This window comes from Pleurodeles waltl, chromosome 3_1 (assembly GCF_031143425.1).
Source record: "Pleurodeles waltl isolate 20211129_DDA chromosome 3_1, aPleWal1.hap1.20221129, whole genome shotgun sequence".
NCBI lineage: Eukaryota > Metazoa > Chordata > Amphibia > Caudata > Salamandridae > Pleurodeles > Pleurodeles waltl.
The window spans coordinates 809080196-809105946 of record NC_090440.1 but is presented as its reverse complement, the minus strand read 5'-3'; the positions used below and the strand labels follow the sequence as shown (position 1 = coordinate 809105946).

The window sequence follows — 25751 nt, the reverse complement described above, 5'->3', positions numbered from 1 at the left end:
AAAAAAAACGAATTGTTTTCCTGATACCGTATACCATTATGGAGAGGCCTATCCTGATTCATTCCTATAGGATACATTACGTTTCCATTATGGCTGATCAATATTGTATGACATTTTATTTCTAGTAATGACCTTAAGTTATTGGCTTTTCACCACAACTTAAAGTATTACATTTTCTCGGGGATTTCAGTTTTCAGTAAAGATCTAGGGGCATATTTATCAAAGGTTTTATATTCCCGTTGTGTAACACAGCAAGTCTTTGTAAATTTGGAGTAACACAAGGCAGCGTTACACTGCCCCTAGGAGGTGTTCTATGGGTGAAACGTGGTGTTACTATGCATCAGCCATGGATTTTGGCATATTCCCTGATTTACTATGCATGGTAGACCAGGAAATGCATCAAAATGTTTCGCCTTCCAGGGGAGGCTTAACAAGAAACAATATGTTTATTTCTTCTCCGTTGCTCCTCTTTCTATGTGGGCTACATTCTGCAGCCCACATAGAAAGATGAAAAAAAACTCAGGGGATTGTTTTTTGCATGAAGATGTCCCTTCCTGCACAAAGACAATCCTGCCTGCAAAGTAGGCACCACTGAACTATGGTGCAAGGGTGCCTGCATCAGCACTAGGCAGCATGTAGTTGCCAGGGAAAGGAGACTACAGGAATGCGCCATATAATGTTTACAATATGCATTCCTTCTCTCTTCCTGTCACACAAACCAGCATAGCAAGGTGTCCTTCTGCACTGCAGTATGTGACGTTTTGATAAATCTGCCCCCAACAGCACATTGAGGTTCATGCCTCTCTTGAATTTTGAGTGGCTGGTGGGAGTAGGAAAGACAAATGGAAGAGCGCCCCAATGCTTATCTGCTCAGTAAGAGAAAATTCAATTAGGCCAGCCCCTTATATACTGAATATGTTGCCTGTTGAGACCCAACACATGCTTTAGGAAACTTTGTCAAGCGTATATTTCTCAGTGCTAAAAAGCAAATGTGCTCATGTTATTCCTACTCATTCATATTTAATAATCATGTACAACTCTCTGATTCCTGAGAATTTATATCTTTCAACTCTTAATATATTACAACCTAATATTGATTTTCTATCTTTGGTAGCTCAGTGTGCAAAGTAACAGAACTATCCACACATTCTCTAAGATTACCATATGTCTATTTAACAAGTCTATGGTCTTCCGCATTAAGGTCATGCATATAGTTAGTCACTTTAATCAGAGGTTTTGCTGTTTTCTTGCAAGAGGTCAAGTCATATATCTGCAGCTTTTTCATTTGATGACTTATTCTGTAAAGAACAGCCTCCACTTTTATTGAAGGATAACCACTGTAAATGCCCTTAAAAATAATACACTCTAAGGAGTAACATATGCACTTTAATTCTGGACTCATCTTAGGTACACACAAAGCTGTTATCATAATACTAGTCTTTTTTCTCACTTCCCATAGCTGTAGTTTGAAATCAAAATTTCAATATGAATCCTCATGAATAGTTTGTATGTCAAATATATTATCAATAGTTTTTTATGCATTATGACGACTGAATATTGTCCGCAACATTCATTGCTGGGTATTCGTTTTAGGTATGTGTTTGGTTCATTTACAGATATGGCTACATTTTTTAAATATTCCACACCAGTGGTAAATTTGCAAGTCTTTAAAATCCTGAGAAAGAAGGTTTTGCTCATATGATGGAAGAAAGGAAGATAAACAACCTTCTGGTACAGCACTATGATCAGTTTTATGTCAAGTACCAGTGTCTAGACAGAAAGCAATGTTGGCTTTTTCTGCTCATATAGATTTTCCCAATTAAATCTCCAGCTTCCATTGACATAGTGTGTGGTGCCCTCCTAAAGGAAGAGAAAATGAAAAATATTTTGGGCCATTTTCCCACCTGCTTGCCTGTTTGTCTGAATACAAGATTGTAGTATTTAACGAATTCAAGATCGTGAGACTAGTGAGAGCAGAGTACAGCGATTTGACAGATAAAAGGTAATATGCAAGAAAGATTCATAATGCCATCGCCACTGCATGATCACTCAAAATAACTGAATACACAATTCGTGTGGGGAGACGGAAATGGAATTAGACTGCATTAGGATGATGATGAGGAAAGGGACAAGTTAGATAAGAAAGAATAGGAAGCCAATGTAGGGCACAGTTTGGTCTATGTTGTTGAAGAATTGATGCAGAAAAATTGAGGAGAACAATAAATAGTCAATATAAAAGTTGATCACGAGAAGTAAATAAAGGAGGCAAGTGTTTACTCCTCAGAAAAATGAAGAAAATTCTATGGAACAGAGATAATCTTAGGTTTGCACTATTTATGCCAAACATTCAGAGGGGATGAGAAACCTCTAGTGGGTAACTATTTTGAAATTGCTCTGCTTCATCAGGCATGCTGACTTCACAAAAAAGTACATGTGTGCGAGTGAAGGTAATTGTAACATGCATTATTGCACACTAATCAGAGAAGAGACACATAATAAAATTGTTGACAACAGGAAAGTGCTTTTGTGGGCTAAAGACCACCCCTGTTCCTTGATGAACCACTAAGATTGCATTGCATGCATGTCTCCCCCCGTACCCAAAGGGTGGAAAGGAGACACAAATAAAAGCATATTTTTTCTTGTCACTCAAAGAGCACAAAAGCACTGACGTTCTGACTTTAATAAGATCTAGATAAACATATCTCTTTAACAATTATATTTATTTGTCTTGCCATAATTTGCTTCTTCCTTTGCAACTTTCCATAGTGACCTGATTCTATAACTCACCCCTTTAGAAAGATTTTGTTCTACCAAACTATTTATCTATAACACCCTAAGAATGTCATATTTAGGCAAATTGCATTCAAATGATTTTCTTTCTCTTCATTGGGCTGGGTGGTGAGGATAGAGCAGATACTGGTCACTGGTCTTGCCATAGGTTGTGGCACCAAGAAGAAACCCAAGTGTTTTGGAAACATGCTCTTTCTAAAGCATGGCTTTACCTTTGGTAGATTGGCTGAGCTCAAGACATATTCCTGCTAGAGATGATGACAGATACAGGAAACAACAAAAACAATGCCATCAAGTTTGGGATAAAGAATGTTAGGCAGTTTTAAATGTAAGGTTGTGAGCTACAAAAATCTTTAAATAAAAAATTAGAATTATGATCATAGAGTGAAGGCTCTTTATATGGGGCCTTTAAAGTCTACGGACATTGAGTAACATTCGTTAGATGGTTTATGTCAATGTATTGTTTCCTGATCATTTGGCAGGACAGGGCATGTGTTGACAGGGTCAGTGTGTTGTGTAAAGTATTACAACTCATGTGGCTCAGGTGGGAGCATGTGCGGGTGAAGTCTGAAATGGGTTATGTAGCCTTAGAAGCTTGCTTTAAAATAGTTCAGATCCGATATGAGGAAAAACCAAGATCTGCTGGAGTCCAAATAGAATATGTGTGTGTGCAGTAGATGATTACAAACAGTGTTTGATTTCTGAACTCAAAGGAGGTCCAGACTGGCTTTTTATTCTATCAGGCATTTCCCCGGTGGGCTGAAGCCATTGAAGGCTGATTTTCAAAGACCATGGCTGGTGTTGGCCCTTTTCCGTTTCCCTAGCTCACTACAATCATTTGCAGCAAGCACAAGGGGCTTCAGGATAGAGGGAAAGAGTCGAAGAGACAGATGGACAAAGAGCAAAGGAAAGGAGAGATGAGAGTGAGAATGATGGATGGAAAGAGACAGCAATAAGAAGAAGGAGTGAGGCTGATTTGAGGATTTTTGCCATGGCTGCTTTTGGTTCTCCAGTCACACCCTGCCTCAGGTCACCTGTGCCTACAGTAAAAACACATGTGAAGCAGAAAATGTTCTGAGTGGCAGAAGAATGTACTTCATATCAACACTGGGGTAATGTTATTGGATCAATGCAGCTGTGGTAGTTCTCTTGTGGGTGTTAGAGTCTCTAAAAGGAGATGGTGCTGGGATTGACTGGTGAAGTCATGCTATCCCCAACTGATCTGTATGAGTTACTCATGGTTAATATTCTTTAAATGAATGCTTAGAATAGGGGTTTCATAGAACTGTACCACCAAGTGAACAGTCATACACAGCAATAATCTAAATTCCAATAGGTTTTGTGGTTCTTTGATTCATCTTCAATGTTTTTGACACAACAGCAGGAGGTACTGCTACATACTTCATGTGAAAAACGGACACAAAGAGGTCTTTGCACTACTATGCATTTCTTTGTGTCAATGGGGCAACCCTGGGTAGTACTTGGACTTTCTCAAACTATCACTCAGGACATTTGATGGAATCCTGTATCATCTAACAATGGTAAATAGGGCTTTGTACCAAAACTGGAGGCCTCCTTGATACAGGCGCTAACAAGGAGAAATGTTTTATTTCTTCTAACTTTTCACCTATTGCATATGTGTTGCATTTTAAATCACACTTACAATGTGTGAACATTTTTTAAATATGTCTAAGCACAGTAGTTTGTAGTTCAAGGGTACCCTACTAGTACAAAACCTACACTAGACAGCACACACACCTTTACACTGTACAGCAAAGGGGTGGCTCTACGAAGCCTATTTGTGCACTGGTTCTGCAGAAAAAGCATCATCATCAGATCATGGCAGGTATGGCACTGTGTTGCTCCCCTCCTCTAGTGCAATGCAGTGCAGCAACTTTGCTTGATGCACTGCATTGCACAGCTATTCAATATAACTGCCACATGGTGTTCAGCTGATGAGCCAATGTCAAACGACTTCATTGTTTTGGTGATAAATAATAAAGTAGTCAGACCACTGAGAAGAGTTGGCATGGCTATTGGCAGATTGGATGGTCTAGCCGAAGTAAATGTAACTGTAATGGAGAATTCTTACTTCTGATGTAGTTTTCTAGCCCCTTTCACAATTGATCAGAGATACCTCACTGCACTGCGTGCTGGGAGTTTGGTAAATAAAGTCAGGAAAATTGTTCCCTCTGTGACTGGAACACCAAGCTTGCGTCAAAGTAAGTAGTTACGTGCATATGAAGCTGGGTTACTTTCTTCTGGGTCAAAAAAAAGGCAGAGATCAACAAAGGGTAAGAAAAAGTGTTCTAATTTGGTTTAAAGAAGTAAGTAATCTGATGGGATGATGCTCTGCTGTCAAATACAATTCTCACAATTTCACTGCAGGAGCAAACTTTATGGTGCTCTGAGAAAAATAAATATTGGCCTTCCCTCAAGCAAGGCGGGGTAGGGCCTGGTCTAACCTGCTTCAACAGCCAAATTGAACACACAATAAAGGGCTCGGCTCGGAGAGTATACAGTTATTAAAACACCACCAATCTATTATTATAAATAGTTCTGTTCAAAAGATAGATATCGTCATTCTGCAAATATGTGCTTTTTAAACATATACGGATTTACTCGTGATGCATCAGATTTTAACCAGCCATGTAGGCTATAGTTTAACCTAGTCACCTGGCTTGACAACAATATATCTTTTTATTTCCTGGTAAAAAGACATGCTAACATCTGGTCCTATTTCTTTCCTGTTTCAGAACCTGTCCATGCTTATTCTTTGCAAGTTTTTGGAAGCCTGTGAGACTTGGTTTATAAACCCCATAAAGTTAAATTTTTCTGCGCAAACTGCAATAATCATATAAAAAGAGAATATTTTGGAGACTGCCATATGGCTGATGTATTCCAAACAGGTTGTTATAAAATACATATTCTGCCATAATTTCCCTTTAACAACCTTACACTGAAATGTGGAGCTGTTAGGGGCATTTCCTGTCCCATATTCCTTTATTTTTATTTTTATGACCAATCTCTTATTTCAAAAATGGTCCATAAATCCTTTAGTATTCTGCATGAACAGACAATATCCACGATGTCGCATAGAGACAGTCAGGAAAACCGAAATCGTAGTTCTTCGGTATTGGTTCAGCCCTTCTGGCTGTAAGGGCAAGCTCTGTGCAATTCAAAGTTAATGCCCCCTGTAAACTGCACGGAGATCTCTATAAAGAAGGCACTTATTTAATTTAACTCACATTTTCTTTGTGTCCCTTTACACAGTGTCAGGTCACAAAATACCTTGTGAGGAATACCTATAAAATCCCCATAAACAGATCCTCCCAGTGTGTGATTGAACATTCCTGCACCGCAACAAAACACTTGGCCCATATTTATGGAGCTTGTGGCGAAGGGCAATGCAGCAACCCACCTTGCTGCGTTGCCGTGCATCACAGGGAAAAGGCAGGAATGTACCATATTTATCCAACATGGAGCATTCCTGTCCTTCCCCTCTGCATTGGAGAACGTTTGGTAGCCTTGAGCCAACACAGGCACCCTTGTACCACGGTGCCTGTGTTGCATGCAAGATTGCTTTTGTGCAGGAAGGCACACAAAAACAATCCTGAAAGGCTTTTACCTCTTTCTATGTGTGCTGAAAAATACATCACACATAGAAAGAGGAAAAAACACAGAGAAATAAACATATTTCTCCTCATTACCCCTCGCCCTGGGGAAGTGTATCTTTTTGGGGCATTCCCAGGTTTACAAGGTTGTGTGAATCTCAGAATGTGTCAAAATCCTTTCGCTGTTGCGTGGTGACACCCCTTCAACACCGATTGAAATGCCTCCGTGGCACAGAGTAATGTAACACAGAGATTTGTGCTGCGTTACATTACTCAAGATTTAATAAGCCACGCCAGGCCAAGTAAGCTGACCCTGCAAGGCTTCATAATCTCAATTAAGGTTTGCGTCAATATTGCACCACATGGCATGGTGCAAGAGCAATGCAAATCAGGTCATAAATATGGCCCTAATTTTATAAATTACAAAGGAGGAAGTCTGAGTCCCACAATCGAGCAACTTTGTCATTCAATTCAAATTATATATTCTAATATGTTTACAGTTATGTATTTCAGTTCTTGCAAAGAACTCATAAAAATTGGATCCTGTACGTGAACCACTACAATTCATCTTTTGCAAGGACATGCACTGCCTGAACTATTTTCTTTTTTAAATCTGCCTCCGTTATGAGGTACAAACTGTTGCAGTTGTCTTTAGATGAGAATCACTAAGAAAGAGGGGTCTAAAATAGTTTGTAGCCAGAGGAACTGTAAGGCTCTACATCTGATTTAATTTTCCAAAATACAGTTTGTTGATACTGTAAAAAATGCTACTGTAACATTATGAAACATAGAATGCATGTATTAAATTACTGTTTGTCCATTTTATCATAATGTGAGAAAATGTCCCTTTTTTCTGTGGTTACAACTATTTTATACTGAATTTTATTGCTAGTTTTTAGACTCTGCACACTGGCCCAGTGTTTGTGCCCAGTGTTTGTGCTCTAACCCCTAAAGCATGTAGAAATTTGCTAATTTCTGATTGGAATATTCATCTCTCCTATAAGGCCGCAGTAGAAACTGCATCCATGGCATGAAAGTTAAATGCCATTTGTGGACGGCAACCCTTATTGTGGCATCCACTAGAGTGACAAGGAAAACAAGGCTTCAGGCCTATCATTGGAGCCTGACATATGCAGTTTAGACCCACAATGCAACTTTTTAAAATAACCCAACTTGACAGGTAGAAATCTGCCTTTTAAAGATTAGTAAGTCACCATAACGCATGCATTGTAGCTCACAAGATAGGTGGCACAATATTTAAAAGCAGTACATGTACAGTGGTAAGGCCCTAAAAGCTTTTCTAACGGTGGCAGGCTTGGCTGTTCTACATAGAAAATCAAAGTACAGAAGAAAATACTAATGCTATAGCGAAACAACAGAACCAACTAGAAAAATAATTAAACAACTATTTTCAATAGTTATGAAAAATCCAATTCAAATCTGAAATTGGACTTTTAATGAATATACAGGCAAAGTAACTTTTAAAAGGTTACATTTTCCCTGCCTGAAGTTCCTGGAGACTAATTTGCATTATCTCTTCAGCTTCTCCAAGCATGCATATGGCCTACATAACGTGTGAATGAGGTGTGAAATTCCTTACAGGTGCACATATTAGGCTGAAATATTAGGCAGAAATGTTCCCACTGAACTCAACAGAATATGTGGGCTGTGGAAATTCTCTTGATACCACAATGTCAAATCCTGCCTGAAAGGCCTGCTGCCAAATGAAACACCTTGGTACACTTGAAAGGGAGATAACAGGATGCCAGGGCAATTCTTCTCTCTCTACTGTTGGTTTTTGAATGATTCTGCTTTTGTCCTACCAAAATTATATCTCTGGGTTTGTTGTGGATGCAGTACTTGCTGAAAACTGGAGTTTACTGTTAATTGTGGAAGATCCATAAGATCATCAGAGTACACTCCCCACTCACAGCCCCAGCCTCAGAGCTCAAATTTAGTTTGACTAAAAACATTAACCATCTTGGATTTGCCCTGGCACATTGCATGTTTGACCTATTTGCTGTAAAGCAAACAGCAAATAGCAAACAGGAACTACTGTGAACGTGGGTAGATGAGGGCCTGGGTCCATTTACTCCATTGGCCACAGATGAGCTAGAAGTGTCCTAGGGTGCCCCCACCACAGGCTGGTCATCCCTACAAAGCCGGACATCCCCAGAACACTACTGGACTTGCAAAAAGATAGCAGGCAGAGTGAACCTGCTGCACCTGTCATCTATAACCTGTGAAAAGGACCTGAGGAGGTTGGACATGCTACAACTTGAAATACAAGGAAAGAAAAATCTCCAAGGATAATAAGGGTGATCACCCGGGTGGCTCCTGGAATATAAAATTGAAAAGGACATTCCTATGAAGAATCTAAGCTGACAAGTAGCAACTGGATCTGGACTGGACTTTGCTGTTGACATACTGAGAATCTGTAAGTGCTTCCCCTGAAGTTCTGGGGGCCTTAGTAGTGTACCCCGATGGTTGTATGGGCACCAAAAGAAGGTTGGAAACTTTTTCAAACTTTTTGCTCCAGAACTTCTTGAAGACTAACGATGAAAGTATCTGACCAGCTGTTTCATTGTGTATGTTTGAAGTTCAGATTTGTCCTACTTGGAGAAGAGTTTTTTCTCAGAAAAACAAGAAAGCCCGTTTTCAGATTAGGACTTAATCGAATTTCCCTATTTGTAGGCCCTAGTGAGCCAATTTACATAGGGCCTCATTCTGACCCTGGCCGACAGGCTGGCGGTGCTCCGAAGGGCATTCTGACCGCGGCGGTTCAGCCGCGGTCAGAAAGGGTAAACCGGCGGTCACCCGCCGGTTTACCGCTGCCCTTCTGAATCCTCCATGGCGGCGGAGCGCGCTCCGCCGCCATGGGGATTCAGACACCCCCTACCGCCATCCTGTTCATGGCGGGAAACCCGCCATGAACAGGATGGCGGTAGGGGGTGCCGCGGGGCCCCTGGGGGCCCCTGCAGTGCCCATGCCAATGGCATGGGCACTGCAGGGGCCCCCATAAGAGGGCCCCGCAAAGTAATACGTGACGGGTGCCACTGCACCCGTCGCACCTTCCCACTACGCCGGCTCAATTCTGAGCCGGCGTCCTCGTGGGAAGGTTGATTTGCCCTGGGCTGGCGGGCGGCCTTTTGGCGGCCGCCCGCCAGCCCAGAGCAAATCTCAGAATCACCGCAGCGGTCTTTCGACCGCGGTGCGGTGTTCTGACGGGGTTACTTTGGCGGGCGGCCTCCGCCGCCCGCCAAAGTAAGAATGACCCCCATAGTGTATCTGCCCTTCAAATTTGGCCTTAAATAACGTCTAGGTCCCAGTCAACTGCGACCATTGACAACCATTGGTGCTTTCCACTTTTTGGTGCTATTTTCTATCAAATGTAAAGAAAAAAAAGAAATATATCCATTTCCCTTTATTGCATTTTTGTCATTTGGTTACTCTATTTGTACAAATTGGATTGAGATTTTTATTGCGTTGTGTTCTTCAACTTTTTAACTACTTTGGTACTTCTAAATGCTTTACATGTTTTCTCTAAGTTAAGCCTTTCTGCTCTGTGCCATAGCAACCAGGGGGAAAATGCAAAAACAACAAGGTGATGGATGGAATGCTCAAATTAATCTCAGCCACTGGCATTTGCTGGGGCTGCATCCCAACCCATTGTTTTTTTAACCACCATGCCACCCAAGTGTGACCCCAGCCATGTGCAAATCAGTCTTGACCCAGCTCCCATGGGAACAGTCCAGTCTGAACTGCTAGGCTAGGGCCACCCTGGACCAGAAACAAATATCCTGGGTCGAGATTCTGAGTATCACCCTTCATCAGCCAGGCTAGCTTGAATCTAATGGCAGAGTGAGACTGGAACCCACATCTGGACATACCTGGCGCACTGAGGGCAGCAAATGCAAAACCAACAAGGTAATGTATGGAATGCTTGAATTTATCTCAGCCACTGGTATTTGCGTGGCCAATCCATCATTTTTTGTGCCCACTATGCCACCCCAGTTTGGACCCAAGCATAAGCAAATCAATCTTGACCCTGCTTCTCATGGAAACAGTCCAAAATGAATTGATAGGCCAGGTCCTCCCTGAACCAGAAACAAGCATGGTTTTGGGGTATCAGCCCTCATTAACCAGGCTAGTTTGAATCCAGTGGCACAGTGAGCCCAGGACCCCACACACTTAGGGCAGCAAATGTGAAAAAAACAAGGTGATAGATGGAATGATTGAATTAGTCTGAGCCACTGGCAATCGCTCTAGGTTGCATCTCTATCAATTGGTTTTTCCCCACCATGCCACCAAATTTTTGACCCAGCCATATTCAGATCAGTCTTGACCCTGCTCCCCATCAGAGCAGGGGGTTCAGTTCTGGTTTAAATTATTCAACCCTTTGTCTAGACCTAACACATAATTGACTATATAACTTATAATGGACTACCAACCAACCTAATTAATATTTCACTTTCTCGCACATAAACATTTAATACATTTACATATTTAGATATTTCAAGAGTAACAGAATACGAACTGTGCCTGTAAAAGTACACATCAGGTTACACCTCTAGATAGAGAAAGAGAAGAATTCCCTGACTGGTAACAAAAAACGAGAGTGGTCATCTGCTATCATATAATGTGCATCCAAAAACTAAGTATATCCTTGCTATATTATTGTTTCTCCTTCACCACGGAAAATGTTTTGCAAGATGGAAAACACATTAATTTATGTTCGTTTTCTGTAACACAACTGCAATGCATGATTAAGTGGGAGTCTTCAACAAGTGGCTGTTGATAAATCCAGTGTTGTCCAGTGTGTATACATTTGAAATTCATCAAAGAAATCTGCCTAGATATGGTCCATGTTTTTTCATATGATCAGATCATGTGTTTAGTCATGGACAGTCTTAGAATTAAAAAGTCTTCAAACTTGTCAGTTAAAACACTACCAGTCAGGTTTTTCTGTCCCTCTACAGAGCAGGAAGAGACCCACCAATCTATGGGCCGAATTTAAGAAAAGTGGTGCTGCATCCAATGTAGCACCACTTTCGCTGCACACCCGAGTCCCCCTAATGCCACCATGTGTGCACCGTATTTATTTATGATATGATGCACCATGGCAGTATTTGGAACAATAGCATCAACATTTTTGACGCTACTGTATTTGCTCTACTAGCATCAATATTGTTGAAGTTATTGGAACAAAGTGCAGGAGACCTATTGATTACAACGGCTACGTCCTTTTAACGCCTGCTTGTAGATTTCATTCCACCATTTTTGTGAGCCTCCTTGTGACGGAATGCTCCCTTTGAATACATTATGCATGCATATTGTGCCTCATAGGGTTACCAAGTGGCGCAATGCATGCATTACGCCTCTTTGTAAATATGGCGGGGAAAAGGCTAACTTAGCGCAGCCTTATCGTAAAACAAATGACACTAAAGCAGCACTAAAGTGACTCAAGGGGCTCTTAAATCTGCCCCTATGTTTCTTGATTTATAAACCACATCCACATTGAAGGAGGCCAGTTTATTTAGTTCGGTCACATTTAGTAAATGGTCCATCACTTTTAATGAGTCACCTTAATGCAAGAAAATTGCTCCAGTTTTCCAGTTGTAATGCTTAGGAAAACAGAGAAAAATATGACTTGAGATGTGATCTGTGGAAATAAGGATGACAACTTATCCTCATTTTTCTCAATGTTTAATACATCTGAATAATACTGATCGGTATGTTTATGTGAGTATTGTTGTACATTGAGTGCTGTTATTTTGTTCACAAGATCGGCCTGCCTAATTTTTGTCTACACCCAGAATCTATGTTGTGAGGCCTGTAAACGGCAAGTATGTGGATAACCTAAAATACCTCTGGTGCTCCTGTTGGGAGGCTGGCATTTAAAATTACAAACAGTGGTACTGGATATGGATATTCATTACACCATCATCAATGTTTGTGCCACCTTTTCCCTGGGTGTTCTATAGGGTGCTCGATCCTTAATGAGTTTTAAAATCTCTATCAGACGATGACATTGTGAATTTCTGAATAATTCAGCCAGATAACCAATTATTTTCTGCTGAGACTGCTGCAACCCATCTTTCTCCGGAGCTAAGACAAAAGCTGTATAGCTAAGGGGAGATAATGTACTCACGAATCTTGCTATTGACCAGCACTGCTCTGATTATGACTTTGAGCCATTTTCAGTTTCTTTTTAAAATACCACCATACACTCTGCCCCCTTTCCCCTTTCTCCCCCAAATCCTAATGCTTTAAGATGATGGGGTGGGCCTAACTTGCATAAGTGGCAATTATGCAAAACTACAGCATTTTTGTTTTAAATTATGAGAAATTCCTTGCACTCGCACATCTAAAATGGATCTGAGTATGGATTTTGCACTAAGAGAATAGTGCCAGGATCCCTTCCCGGGCGATAGTGCACTCTAAAAAATTGCTTAGCATAACAAACTAATGCAACAGAACAAGAACAGTGACAGCCAGCAGCTTCTTGTGCTCTGTTTCAGAAATATACATTACAGCATGGTCATTACCACACATGACTGTTACCACGCATATACCTTTACCCCTCATGCGTTTACCACGCATGCCTTCACCATGAGTATACCTTTACCAAATATGCATTGTCCAACTAATTTAGTTCTAAAGGCATGAATGGTAAAGGCATATGCGTGATAAAGGTTTCAAAGGTAAGTATTTTTTTTTTTAATTTTGCAAAGGCATGAATGGTAAAAGTGTATGCGTGGTAAAGGTTTTGCAGATAAGTACAGGTAAGTATTAAGGGCCTCATTATGAGAGTGGTGGTCCGAGGTCTGCCACAATTGCTTTGACAGTCAGACTGCCGCATTACAGACGGTCGGACCGCCCAATTACAACTTTGGCAGGCAGACTCGCCTAAAGACTGCCATCCCCACCAGGATCATAGATCAAGACAGGGTAACAGCTGTGGGGCTTGTAACCAATGATGGCAGCTCTGAACTCAATACTGCCTGGCTGACTACAAGCCTACTTTCCACCAGCCTTATCAGGGTGGGAACCCTCCCATAAAAAGGCTGTATGGGGGCCCACAGGGGGGGGCTGCACTGCCCATGTCTATGGCATGAGCAGTGCAGTCCCTGTCTACCCAGCACTGTTGGAATGCTCACTGTCTGCTTTGAAGACAGTGCGCATTCCGAGGGTGCTGGTTGGCCCCCTCTGTGTTAGAGTATAGGACTCAGCTCCCTTAAGGGACTGACCAGTAGGAACGCCCTATTACAATGTAATAGGGCGGGGTGGGTGCCGCTGGTATGATGGTGGTGTCCTCCCCACAGTATTGGCACCAATATCATAACCAGGCCCTAGGTGTTTTTTTACACACACACACACACACACACACATATATATATATATATATATATATATATATATATATATATATATATATATATATATTACCTACTGGCAGTTGCCAGTAGGTAGTTATAGTTAGGACCATGTTCAATTCTTTGACTTGCCCATATCTTTGGCACCATGTGACAAATGTTCACAAAATTTACCAAAACAAAGTGTGTCGGTGATCCTTGTTGCACACAGAAAGTTCTGGGGTGATCTGTCAATCAGGGGGCAAGAAAAAGAGGGGAGGGGTTAAAAAAGTTCTGTTTCCCATATCAATTCCCATAGGACCTTTGAAGACGACTAGAGCCCAAACCACTGGACGGAATTACACCAAATTCAGCAGATAGCTAGCTGTCGTTGCACAGATTGTGCTTTGGGGTGTTTGGTGTAAATCTGTTCAGTAGTTTAGGAGAAATGAAAGGAAATGTAAATTTGTATGTCTGAGGTCCCAAAGACTTTGCGCATCATAACTAGCTCGTGCAAGGAAATGCACAACTTTGATTGGTTGCCAACACTTCAACCAGGAAGTATTGGCAGCCTTCTTGGAACTAGGTTTCAGCTGAGTCCCACAAAAATAAAATGTAAATATAAGGAAAATGGGTCAGGGTAGTGACACCCTGACCCCTTAACTCTGTTGTTGCGGTCTCAGAGAGGCCAAATTGCTGTAACTTTGTGGTAAAAAAAACCTTAAAATACCAAGTATGGTCTCCTGTATTTGGAAGCCCCTGGGTGGCCCAGGACCCGGGTGCAAAGTAAAAAGTAAGGATGGGGCACACAGGGCCCCCCCTGGACTTTTCAGTGCCATGGGGACCTCCACCTTCCCGGGGCTTATATTTCATTTAATAAAGGGGGCCCACCACCTCCCTGAGGCAAGCATGAAAAAAAGAAAGAGGGTCTGTTTTGGATCCCTGCACCTCCAGGGATTGCCACCTCCCTGTGGCTAATGTTTTTGAAAATGCAGGGGGGTTGCCCACTCCCACGCAGCCCCCCCAAACAGCCCCCGGGACCACCACCTCCCTGGGGTACTTATTACAGTTTAAATGCAGAGGCCTCGCTGCCCTCCACAGCTCCAGGGACCGCCACTTCCTGAGGCACTTATCCAAATGAAATGTGGGAGCTTGGCCCCCTGCAGCTCCGGACACCATCACCACATCCCCGGGACAAATATGAAGAAAAAGGAAAGAGGGTTTGTTTCGGACTGCCACCTCCCCAGGGGCCACCACGTCCCTGGGGCTAAAAGCAGAGTCGGAGGGGGCCACGTGGCCCCCTTTAGGAGCCACAGATGGCCCTAAAGACTGCCTCCCACCCAGGGCCCACTCCTGCTATGTCCAAGGGTGCCCACCCCCCGGGACATAACTGTTTGTTTTTGCTTTGTGGGAGCTGACAGCTCCCACTAAGCAAAAGCAAACTAGATCCGCTTTTTACTAGAGAGAGCTGTCAAACAGTTCTCCAATGCAGAAAGCCTCATTTTTATCTGTCTCCCCTGCACTCTGATTAAAAAAATGCTGTCAAAAGCAGGGATATGCTATTAAATGCAGCTCCCTGCTTGTTGGAGCAATCCCTGTGCACACAGGACGCGGTGAGCCGGCTAGGACCAATGGGGCCTTGAGATTCCCCCCTCAGTAGTGTCACTCTGTCTCTCTCATGGGATGGAAGAGAAAGAAAGAGAGATTAGTATTGAAGGCACCTGAAGCATAGTGGTTAAGTTCTCAGACACTCAACCTGAAAGTTGAGGGTTTCAGTCTAGGAGTATCAGTGGTCCTTTCTGTGATTTACTTATTTTCAACTTCAAACATTTAAGGTACATTCTGTAAGTCATCTCACTATTTTACTTGACAAATAATTTTTCTTTTCAAATTTCCCAGAAATATCTAATTCTAAGTATATAATTCATCAAAGGGTAGAAAACTCTCTATCTCTCTCCCTCTCATTCACTTTCTCTCTCTCTCAATTTCTCTTTTTTAAACTTTTTCTCCCACTCACAAACCCACTCAGACCCTTGTGCACCCACTCACAGACCCACTCAAACACTGACACACCCATTCAAAGACCCACTAAGGCTCTGACACACTCCCTCACAGACCTACTCAGACCCTCATGCACCCACCACAAACCTACTCAGACACCCATGCACTTACTCTCATGCCCACTCAGACCCTCATATATCTACTTAAAGACCCACTCACCACCCACTCAGAGACCCACTCAGACCCATATGCACCCAATCGCAGACCCACTCAGACACTGTCACACTCACTCACAGACTCACTCAGACACTGACAATCCTACTCACAGACCCACTGAGACCCTGACCCACTCACTTACAGACCCACTCAGACCCTCATGCAGCCACTCACAGGCCCACTCAGACACTCATGCACCCACTCACATCAATCACTTGTTAAGCGCGCTACTCACCTGTTAGGGTCTCAAGGCTCTATGGGGGGTTGCTACTGCTCGAATAGCCAGGTCTTGAGACGTTTCCTGAAGGTCAGGAGGTCCTTGGTCAGATGTAGTTTGACGGGGAGGGAGTTCCAGGTTTTGGCGGCGAGGTGGGAGAAGGATCTGCCGCTGGTTGTGGTACGGTGGATGTAGGGGACGAGGGCGATGTTGGCGGAGCGGAGTTGGCGGGTGGGAACGTCGAAGTTGAGACGCTCATTGAGGTAGGCCGGGCCTGCATCGTGGAGAGCCTTGTGAGTGTGGATCAGGAGTTTGAAGATGATCCTCTTGTTGACGGGAGCCAGTGAAGGTCTCTACGGTGGGCTGAGATGTGTTTGTGGCATGGGAGGTTGAGGATGAGGTGTGCGGAGGTGTTCTGAATGCACTGAAGTTTCCTCTGGAGCATACTCTCTAATACCCTCACATACCCACTTACAGACCTACTCAGACCCTCATGCACCCACCACAAACCTACTCAGACACCCATGCACTTACTCTCATGCCCACTCAGACCCTCATATATCTACTTACAGACCCACTCAGACACTCACCACCCACTCAGAGACCCACTCAGACCCACATACACCCAATCGCAGACCCACTCAGACACTGACAATCCTACTCACAGACCCACTGAGACCCTGACCCACCCACTTACAGACCCACTCAGACCCTCATGCAGCCACTCACAGACCCACTCAGACACTCATGCACCCACTCACATCAATCACTTGTTAAGCGCGCTATTCACCTGTTAGGGTCTCAAGGCTCTATGGGGGGTTGCTACTGCTCGAATAGCCAGGTCTTGAGACGTTTCCTGAAGGTCAGGAGGTCTTTGGTCAGATGTAGTTTGACGGGGAGGGAGTTCCAGGTTTTGGCGGCGAGGTGGGAGAAGGATCTGCCGCTGGTTGTGGTACGGTGGATGTGGGGGACAGTGGCGAGGGCGATGTTGGCGGAGCGGAGTTGGCGGGTGGGAACGTCGAAGTTGAGACGCTCATTGAGGTAGGCCAGGCCTGCATCGTGGAGAGCCTTGTGAGCGTGGATCAGGAGTTTGAAGATGAGCCTCTTGTTGAAGGGAGCCAGTGAAGGTCTCTACGGTGGGCTGAGATGTGTCTGTGGCGTGGGAGGTTGAGGATGAGGTGTGCCGAGGCGTTCTGAATGCACTGAAGTTTCCTCTGGAGCATACTTTCTAATACCCTCACATACCCACTTACAGAGCCACTCAGACACTCATGCACCAACTCACAGACCCACTCAGACCCTCACATACCCAGTCACAGACCCACTCAAACACTGATGCACCCACTCACAGACCCACTCAAACACTGACACACCCACTCACAGACCCACTCAGACACTGACGCACCCACTCTCAGAACTACTCAGAAGGTCACACATCCACTCACAGAACCAATCAGACCCTCACACATCCACTATCATACTCAGATAGATATGTTTGGTTTTATTGCATGTGGAACTTAATTACAGAATCAACAGTAGACGATCTTAAATGCAGATTCAGGTGTAAATAGTGCTTATAAGTCAGGAAATCACTATGAGGTGTTATTGTGCAAATGAGTACCAACTTGCATTCACTTGCAAACCCTAAAAAGCTTCCTTTGCATCGGGTTTTCTTGTATATAAGGTCAGCCACTCACAAGAAACAAGCCTGACTGACTAGTAGGCTTTTTTATTTGCCAGTGGTTGTTTTGTCATGTTTTTTTGCTAAACTTTATTGTTGGGGAAGCTGCGGGGCCCTTGTCAATCTAAAACAAATATTGGCAGAAAGCAAAAATATAATTTTGGTCTCAAAAAGCACATTGCTATTGTAGTCTGTGACACTTAAGGGAACTAGTTTGTGTAATTATGTGCTCTTTGCGAAAGTGCAAAATGTCGTCTCTCACAGTGCAGTTTGCCACTTGAAAAGGAAATGCCCTTTTCTTGACCATACTTTTGTTTCCATGGTCAAGAGTCAGGTCGGAAATGCCTTTTCTATAGATGTAGTTTTATTTACAGCATTACTCCTTTGAGAAAATTCGTTAATAAAATGCTCACCACATTTGCCTCTTTGTTTTTCACATACTAATTCACTGTTCCAAAACATGCAGTGCTGTGTGCATTGTTAATTGTTGCCTGAACATTTGACTCAAGTTCAGTAGCTGGCACTTGCAAATGCATTTATTGATAAAGTAACTTCTATTTTTGATGTTTTTGATGGTGAAGTTGCACAGCTGTCTTGAAGATATTTATCTTTTTATACTGAAACATGTCTGTGTGGTGTTTAATAAGAAAGATTGGAACCATTAAAGCAAGCTCTCTTGGATGGTGACTATGAAAGTCTCTTTTAATCTACTCCGTTAGGGGTGTACCGTATTGTGGCTGTTGCATTATGATGGAATCCTTTGTCTTACCCCCTTCATTTAGGTAAACCTGTTGGTTAATACTTACAATGAGCAGCAAAGAACATGTCTTCCTAGCATCTTGCACACAAAAGCACCTAGCTGCAATGTTATTTCATCAGAATTACAAATTGAATGAATTTCCCACTTACAGTCTCATATGTTCCTGCGGACACATGATGGGGTCGTGGATTTATCATGAATTCTAAGGAAAATTGGCATGATCTAATTATCATATTGGAAGTAAGATATAAGAAGAATACTACTTAAGATTGTAGCTCCTAATCCTAAAAATAAACCTTTACCCCCTAAAAACGTTTCCCCATTAAACAAAGTGAAAATTAATTGATCTCTTCATCATAAAGAAAGTGCTAGATTTTAGTAAATAGAATTCCTTGTTCGTAAATTTCAGATTATTTATCACAAAGTTGCTAGGTCTCAATAAGGTAACTGAACCCAAAGTTTTATAACACATGATATACCACTGCCATTTTGTAGCAAATGTTTACCTTCAATGTCATTTCATACTATTATAAACATGAATCAATTGATCTTTTATCAATCAATTGATCTGTATTCGATTTTAGAGAAATCATGAAAGAAAATTAAACATAACATACATAAATAGAGTAATAGCCATTACGTTTAAAAGGCTTTTCACCAAGATAAAATGCATACCATTGTGAAGGGTAGCGGTACAGCAAAATGTAAGATTCAGCAACTGATGCAACACGGCGGCAGTTGACAGATTTAAAACACATTCCATAAATCAAACAACAATGCAAACAACAAATCTTCACCCCAGGGCATAAGGTACATAGAAGTAAATTGAAACATTCATTGCCAAACCACATTTGGGTAGGGTGTCCTACAGAGGTACAATTATACAGAAATCAGAAACTTCCAAGGGTCCGCTATGATGCTATAAGTTTAAAGCTGAAGACATCCTAAGGTTACTTCACCCCTAGAGGTCCTGACGATCTTAGTGTTCTCCTTTCTTTAAAAGGTAACAACAGTCTAAGTGACAATCTGCAGTAACTATGACCAGAAGGTCACCCCTCCATGGTTTTCCGTGAACAAACTGCCGCCTTTAGGAAGGAACATACTCTCACTCAAACATCAGGCTTGTCTAAAAGCTGCAACTAGCATGACACATCCCTGCACTTTCACACGATGAGTAATTTTAAATGATTTTAAAAGAACCGAAAAAAGGATCTAAAATTTCAGATAAAAAACAAACAGTGCATAATCATTTGTTTAGACAACCCGTCACATGGACATGCTGGTGTGGTACTACCAAAGGTGGTCCCTCCCCATAACACAATGCCTTCACACCCAACCACTTCTGAAGCAAAAGAGAAGAGATTATTCCTAGCGTGAGAGTTCTAGGGTTAAGTACATTTCGGGCTCACCCAGGGCTGAGATCATGATCTAGTCCCTGAAGGAGCTTTTTGACCAGCTTGAATGTGTAACATCTGCAACTTTACCACGGGTTTATCATCAATAGTGAGGCTGAAAGGTGATTCGAACATTATGGACGGACCTATATCTTTTAGGGTACTTTGCACATAACCCAGCTGGGGGATCAATAAACCCTTCTCCAAGAAGAGCAATCCTATATAATATCCCTGTTCAGACCACACTTCTTGCTGGCCCAGCTCGTATCCATAACAAAAGGGGGGCCAACTTAACTTGCTCTACAATGTATTATAGACAACGTTGTGGTGGTTAATAAAATGAGAACTGGTAGGGGATAACAGAGGAGCCGTCTGCATATGCATTTTTCCTCTGTCTGTAGAGAAAGGGCATTGTAATACCATAAAACCCTGTCTAAAACTGGGCAGCAGGAACACACTGAGATTTATATATGTTTAGTTGAGGTGAAATTGTCCCACTCTCTACAGTCTGAGAGTGTTTAAAAATTGCTCCTGCTGACCTATTGAGCTTCAGGTATGAATTTCTGACTTGCGACTACCAAGAACATGAGGAATCAAAGACAACTTCCAAATAGCAAAAATTATTGACACTGCTCAAGGGTTGACTATTAATTGATAATCTAAAAACACTTCTCTTTCCTGGCCCTATGCCATGATGTTGATTTCCAAAAATTGGTGAGTAAATCTAGTTTGCTCATACAGTCCACAGAGGACGCCACCAAAATACAAAGGCCCATATTTAAGAAAAAGTGGTACATCAGCTATAATGCACCACTTTTCTTGTGCCCTCTGATCAACACCTAACGCTACCATGGTTGCGCCATTTTTATAACACAATAGTGTGAAACTTTTTGATGCTTTTTTGGCACTTTGCTAGCCTAGCATCAAAAATGTTGATGCTAGTGCAGCAAAATGCAAGGAGGCCCACAGGTTACTATAGGAGCGTCATTTTAATGCCTCCTCTGAGCAGGAGTTAAAAATGACACCAAAAATGGAGCAGTGAAATCTTTTAAACTTTATTGCGCCATTTTTGAGGGCTTCCTAGTTCCGGAACGCCTCCTAGTGCCTGGCGTGGGCATAATGTGGTGCAAGGGATTACACAGTGGCGCAATGCATGCATTTCGCTACTATGTAAATATGTTGCAGCAGTAAAGCCACTTTAGAGCCGCCTTGGCATTAAAAAAATTATGCTATGGTGGCGCTAAGGTGGCACTAGGGGCTCTTAAATATGTCCTGAAGTGTTTTCTGGTCTGTGCCATAAAAACCATGTCATCTACATAGAGTAGCGCTGGTACCTGGGACTTCACATGTGGCACTGGCCAGAAAAGAACTTAAATTATTAATATCAATAATAAACATCAACAAGGCCAAAATACAACCCTGGAGCACTCCAAGCATTGATTTGTTTGCAAAACTGAAGGTTGGTTAAATCCGTGATTTTTTGGGTTCAAAAAAGCTAATGTAGAAATACACATTGGTAAATCTAATAAGTCTGAAATTTGCATTGTGCACGCTGAAATATTCTATGAAAAGTTATACAATATCTAGAGGCATTTCGACATGCCAGACTTACAAGCGGAAAAAAACATCAAACACATTTTCAAGCAGAGTGAAAATCCACTAATTGATATGAAGAACACATTAACTAACATCGAAATCGTGTACATAAAATAAAATGAGATTGCTTATTAAATAAACACTGTCAATGAAATAAATGCTGGTTCATTGGATCAGAAGGAAGTTTGTTTGTTGCGGAGGACGTTATGTAATTACCACTTAATATGTTTTCATCCTAGCACGGCCATCACAGCCTTTCAACCTTTTAAGGTTTATACGAGTCCTATTGAAGGTATAAGAACATGGCCTTCAGTTTAAGTGCGCAGAGTCAATTTGCTTACCTGTGGTGCTATAAAAATGGATAACATTTGTATGAGTAAATGCAACAGCGAATATACTGTTGCTATTATGTGAACACATGATGCAAAAATACAGTAAGGTGCATAGGTTCAGCTTTAAAAAATGTGTGTTCCCAATGAAAATCTGCAGAGCATCCTCAATTCTCCAAGGGCGTTGCTCCCCAGAGTCTTGCACACAATTAGAAGCTGTGTTCATGCAGATCCTCACTTTCTAAATTAAATGATTCTATGCCAATGCTCTGAAAGTAATCAAAATACCAAGGCCATCTCTGGTGAGAACTGCATGAAACCTACAAACTATAGGTTCAAAGGAAAAGACGGCAGGTGCAGCCCTTCATCCTTCTGAGGCTAAAATGTGCTACATGTACTGTTTACTGAGGTCTGTGGGGAAAACTGAGGTAAAAGGCTTTATCTAAAAACGGTTCAACATTACCTTTACAACCAGATGTTTGGAGGGCTGTTCACTTTCAATTGTTTAACATTGTATGCTTAGTAATAATTCCACAGGAGCCGAGGAGTGCTTGCAAAAATGTTTATGTTTTGCAATGTGTTTTCCAGGAGAACTCTATATGGCATTGTTAAACAACTTAAAGCCATGTGTTAAAATTGATAGCACGCCTGACCACAATAACTACATTTTGCATTGAGTTTTTGCTTGTGAGTGAGGCAGTGCTGACCCCTCGATGCTAAATTCATTTTTGCCCCTGGAATGGAGGCACGTTCATTCATCACTTACGTAACTACACCTCCTTCCCGAAAAATTAGATAACGTTGTATGCTCCTGTTAGAAAATCGCCTGCAATATGATCTAAGTTTCGGGAGGGATTCCTATTTACAAAACGCATTAATGTGTGTCAATGGATTTCTTTATTTTTTTTGTAACATGTTTTAATACCTTTCTCAGTAATAATCAATCCAGTTACAAAGACTCCCGGTCTGTCACCATCACATATTAATCTAAGATTAGTCCCAGTACAATTTCGCTATCCGTCTCACTTAACTGAGCGATAAGCTCAAACATCGTTAAGCATATAAGAAGTGGCCACAGCAATGATTCACAGTTCCACCTCTCACATTTATTGAAAGGGGAAGCCAGAATGCACCCAGGCGGTCCTGCTACGTAGACTATATCAGGTGCACAGGGGCGGCTCCTTCGCTATTATAAAGTAGCCTTGCCTCCCTGGCTGAGCCAGCAGCAGAAAAATAAAAACAAAAGTTTACTATCTTTTTATTTTTCTGCTATGACTCAGCCAGCAGTGGAGGGAGGGGTGGGGCTGGCCCACAGGAGGTGAGAGGGCGGATGAGGAGAGAGTGTGCACCTATGGTGCGCATGTGTGTTTGGCTGGCCGTCTTAGGCCGGCCAAACACACATGCATCCTTAGGTTTCTCCAGCCAGGCTGCGTTTAACTGGAGAAACTGCACAGACTAGGGCTGTGTCTGAGCGGCTGGCCAAGCCCCTCAGACCAATCCTTGCACTGCTTTCATGCTAGGTGTAGCATGAAATCAGTGCCAGGATTGCCGGAGAGCCTGTGCTGGTGTCCCAGTGCATGCTGGGACACCACATCCAGGCAAGAGGAGTGCGAGGCGGCAGGGGACAGGTGCATCGTGGCAGAGGTAAGTTTAATTTTTTTTTTTATTATTCTACCCCCCCCACTCCATCTGTACCCCTGTACCTCCCCTTGAGATTTGCGTCGACCCCGACTACAGGTACACCACTTGGTCCCGCAAAGTGTAATTACGTCAACAGTCCTAGTCACGTTGCATCAGCCTTGACACTCTTTATTAAAGAGGACAGTCTGGGGAGATGCTTGTTTGGACAGCAACTGGTTGCAGTATGTAGGAGGGGCCGAGGAGAGGCAACAGTAATGATCTTGGACCGAGCAGCATCCCTCCCTCTTCCTCATACGACATTGTCCTGGCTCATTGAAACCCCACTAATAACCTCGTATTAAGGGGTGGCAGGGGGGTTAAGCATAGACCAGTGCTTATGGGTCAACAAGTTGAAGGAAGGGATGCCACACAGATGCAAAATTTTGAAGATGACCCTGTCTCAGATATATATATGTAGTTCAAAAGAAGCAAGGTGGAACAACTCAATCATCCATTCGGGGTGCGTGGGTGGAGACGGGGAGTGCCAGTGCCAGAGAATGCAGATTTTAGCTGTCATTAGCACTCTTGACATCCACCACCTCCAAGGAGAGGTGGCATTCTCATTGTCTGTAGTATTATGAAGTATGGCAAGCTATACAGATTCTAGAAAAGAGTAGAGGCTAGTGTTGCTTAACGTATGCCAGATTTCCTTCCAGTAACTATGGAGCCTGGGACAAGACTACAGTATGTGCTATAAATTGCAGTTTGGTAGTGGGCACCTCCATCAGTGGTCATGCCAGGTTCTATGCAATTTTCGGGGGTCCAGTATCGGTCATAAAGCACTTTAAAGACTGCAGACTTCAGTCTAGCCTCTTGCATGGCACGATGTGAGAAATTCATCAATTTTTTCCTGATGACCCCTTGATTGATCCTGGTGATTACTGACTATGACTGTGCACTGAGCTCTGCTAACCAGGGCCAGTGCTCTGTTTAAAAGGTATATGGTAATTAGGCATAATTATAATTGCCTCTCACAACCTACCTGTAAGTCCCTAGTATATGGTAGTGCATGCAGGTTCCAGACCGCAGTGGAGTTAAGGCACTTAAGGATGTGCTTCTGTGGTGTCTGCTGTCCTATTAAAGGCAGCCCTGCTTTTCAGGCTGCTTCACAAATAAAATTAAATCTAAATTCGACTTTGCAGTTAAGGTACCTCCAAAATCTCAGACTACCTTGTTTTTACATATGTCACCCCTAAGGTCTGCCCTATGTGCCTTAAGGTTAGAGAGCATTGTGAGTATGAGTATGGGTATTATAAAATATGTTTTATATGCCCAACATCAGGGAAAAACTGCCAAATTAGTTGTTCCCCATTGTAGTACATTAGCTCCATAGGCTAGTATGGGAAGGCTTTATTTAACACTAACAAAGTCATTCTTTTGATAGGAGTGAGCTAAACATTTGATTCAAAGTGTCAAAATATTAGTTATGATAAATCCATCAACTTGCCAATGTTGTTTTTACCCTAACTGTTACAGGGAAAGTACTTTAAAACTCTTTCCTAAAGTTACCTAAAGTTAGCCCTGTAGCGGCCTCTACTGATTGATCACTCTGACGTGCTGGCCAGGCTGCTGTGATGAGGTGTGAAGTGGCCTGGGCTTAAACAAAGAAACCATCTGGTGGGAGAAGACTTAGCAGCAGCAGATGCCAGAGCAGAAAGGGGGCTGGGTAACCAAAGTGGTCTTCAAAGGGGGAAAGACAGTTTGGACAGAATCCAGACTCCCCCCATTTCCTGCACCACCAGCCAGGTGGGAGACCCTCTAATTAGATTAGTAGAGGGGCTGGAAAGAGAATGTAGGGAAAGGGTAGCCACACCTGTGGTTGGTCTTAGCCAGACCTGAACTTCCAGGAAAGATTTTCTCCATTTTGGATTTTTAAGAAACAGTGTTTTATGGGACAAACTGTGCCACACTTCAAAGAAACTGGTCATCAGAAAAGGCAGCACCCTACACCCTATTGGTTAGGGGTGCCACCCTTGCTGGCCAGTCCAGAAACCTGAATAAAAGTGGAAGAAGAGCGAAGAGATGAGTTTGATGTCCAGGAGTATTGGGTTTGACACAAAGGGATTGTCCCTAAATATCAAGAGGATGATGACATTGACACATGGCTGACAACATTTG

The 25751-nt window shown here is 42.6% G+C and overlaps 1 long non-coding RNA gene across 1 annotated transcript in view; it reads right to left on the bottom strand.

Annotated features, from left to right (window-relative positions):
- LOC138284649 (uncharacterized) overlaps positions 1–25751 on the bottom strand; it is a 182320-nt gene that overhangs the window by 79608 nt on the left and 76961 nt on the right. The gene's annotated exons all lie outside the window — the stretch shown is intronic.